Source organism: Alexandromys fortis, unplaced genomic scaffold (assembly GCF_014885135.2).
Source record: "Alexandromys fortis isolate MF-2015 unplaced genomic scaffold, M_Fortis_MF-2015_v1.1 scaffold_438, whole genome shotgun sequence".
NCBI classification, from domain to species: domain Eukaryota; kingdom Metazoa; phylum Chordata; class Mammalia; order Rodentia; family Cricetidae; genus Alexandromys; species Alexandromys fortis.
Window position 1 is genome coordinate 111,963 of NW_026068346.1, and position 2,823 is coordinate 114,785.

Consider the following 2,823-nt stretch of genomic DNA (forward strand, 5'->3'; position numbering starts at 1 on the left):
GTTACTTGCTCTGTAGACAGCTAGTGAGTTGGCATCCTAGAATATGGTTGATGGGAAGACCCTTAGGTGATATTCCAAACTTCCTCAAGCTCAAGTCTAATTAGGACATGGATGCTACAGTGTATATGCCTTTCCCTTCCACAAGTGCCATCCCCTTGCCTGTGACCTGCTGTGAGAGTGGGAGCTCGATCCACAATTCTGGTCATGCTACCTTTTACTGGGAATAATGTAAATTGGCTTTCCATTTGACCCTAGTGATACAAGTTGAACTAGTAACCATGAGAGGACAAAGTTATAGAGTAACATCAGATTACCTAATGAATTTTCTTTATCAGCAAGAAGAGACAGGGAAGCTAAAAAGATTGCACAACAATTGAGAGCACTAGCCATCTTACAGAGGACCTGCTGTGGCAGAGGACCCACAGTGCTGACTCGCAACCCTATGTAACTCCAGGTCCAGGAAACTCAAGCTCTCTCATAACATAGGTATGATACAGGTAAATTTTTCATTCATATTTTTATTTCTTTTTTTCTTTTAGCTTGGTTTTGAGATGGGGTTTCTCTGTGTATGCCTAGATGTCCTGGAAATTGATCAGTAGACCAGGCTGACATTGAACTCAGAGATTCACCTGAATCTGCCTTCAGCATGTTGGCATTAAAAGAATGAGGCACCACAGTCCTGTTTTATTTTTTAAATATAAAAAGAAGAATATGAGGAAGAGGAGGAGACAAGACAAATATAGTTCCTCCATAGGCCCACGGGTGCTCAGGAAATTCCACACCTCGCACTCACTTCAGCAGTTGTTGCAGACACATCTTGGCGACCAGAGTTAAATCCTGCTTAAGTCCAAAAAATGCATGGAATGTTCCACAGGGACTTACAAGGTGGTGGGGGGTGGTTCCAGCAATTATACTGGTAGCTGAAGAACCAGGAAGGGGGAAAACCTGACTCTTGGTAAGGCCAGCAGGTGTGGAAAGAGGGAAAGCTGCAGACCCAGACAACTGTCAACAATTCAGAACTGAAGGCACACACTTCATTCTGTATGACACCAAGGAATAAAACTGGATATCAATGACCACAGAAACTACAAGAAGAACACAAGCTCATGGAAACTAAACAGCTCATTACTGAATGGAAATTGATTCAAAGACGAAATCAAGAAGAAAAAAATTAAAATTCCTAGTAATGAATGAAAATGAAAATACAACATAACCAAATCTATGGAATACAAAGAAGGCAGCTGAAGAGAAAGGTTTGTAGAACTAAAGGCCTACATTAATTCATTGAAGAGAGCTCGTTTTAATAAGTTAATAATGCACTTGAAGTTCTTGAAAAAATAAGAGCAAACAGTACCCAAATACCAAGAACAGTAGACAGACAGAGAATCTAAAGTGGGACAGACAAACACTGGCAGATTTGAGGGAACCTGACAGAAGAGAGGAAACAAGGACTGTAGAAGACAGAACGGTCAAGAACACCACAAGGACATAGTCTAGACAGTCTATTAAACAGGGCTCCTAGTGCTCACAGGGGTAGAGAGACAAACATAGACCCTGTATGGGCCTGAGCTACACTGTGCGCATATATGTTATGGTTGGGCGAGGGACTGGAAAGAGTGGAATGAGGGTAAACTGAAAGTCAGATTAATGTATGAAAGAAGAATAAAAAGTCAGGGCTGAAATTACTGAAACAGGAATACATTTGCGCAAACTGGAAGTTGAGTGCACAACATTACTAACAGCCAAGATGTTTGCAGGGTCGTTCACCTGAAAAGCTTTAATAGACAGAGACTGAAACTAGATGAACCCACAGCCAGCCTTTGTTGAGAAATGTACAAGCATACATGGGGAAAATACAAAGACAAATCTGACTCATATGGTTGTAGCTGCCTAGGACTAAAGAGATGGTTCAGTGGTTAAAGCACTGGCTGCTCTTCCAGAAGACACAGCTTCAATTCCCAGCACCCTCATGGCAAATCATTGTATCTACCAACAGCACCCACCCTATCATCCTCCCCATGGCCATCTCTTCCCTGAACCTCCAGCAGACTTTCTAGGCACAAGCGCAGCTCATACCATTCTGATGAACAGGTGAGTGAGTGGCCTCCCAGTTGAGTTACCATAATCTCTATACCAGGTGCCTAGGTTATATCCCCTGCCATTCCCCCTCTCATCTCAGCACAAGCAAGGCAACTGTGTCCTGATCCACACTCTAGTGGAATTCCAATGCACTGTTGCAATCCACACCAGTCAACAAGTAGGTCAGAGTCCTGCCTGCCGACTAGACATCATACACCTCCACCCATCTGGGACTAAGTCCACTGCCAAAAACCACCCAATTCATCATCCCCCAAGGTCAAACCTATCTTACAACTTCAGCAGACTCCATAAGCCCCAAAATCCAGTTTGGATCTAGGCACCCAAATTCCCATAATCCTCAGCTGGAAAACTACTGAACCTGAAGGCATGCCATAAACAAGAACACTTCATGACAACTAGGCTAAAGAAGAAGTAAAGAAAGAAATTAAAGACTTTTTAGAATACAATGAAAATTAAAATACAGCATACCCAAAGTTCTGAGTATGCTGAGTATATGAAAACAATACTAAGTAGAAAGTTTATAGCACTAAGTGACCGCATAAAGAATTTAGACAAATCTCATACTAGCACACATGATCTCTAGAACAAAAAGAAACAAACACACCCAGGAAGAGTAGATGATTGTAAATGATCAAACTAAGAACTAAAATTGATAAAAATAGAATCAAAGAGAGTAAGGCAAATAATCAGTGAAACAAAGAGTTGATTCTTCGAGAAAATCAT

The 2,823-nt window shown here is 41.6% G+C and overlaps 1 protein-coding gene across 4 annotated transcripts in view; it reads left to right on the forward strand.

The window, feature by feature from the left end:
• The first annotated feature begins 373 nt into the window (after window positions 1–373).
• Zscan25 (zinc finger and SCAN domain containing 25) overlaps window positions 374–2,823 on the forward strand; it is a 39,292-nt gene continuing 36,842 nt past the window's right edge. For 2 of the 4 annotated variants that reach the window (XM_050132923.1, XM_050132926.1), the window contains exon 1: window positions 374–497. The gene's annotated coding sequence lies outside the window, so the exon portion shown is untranslated. The remainder of the gene's footprint in view (window positions 498–2,823) is intronic. The other 2 variants (XM_050132924.1, XM_050132927.1) reach the window with 1 other exon arrangement.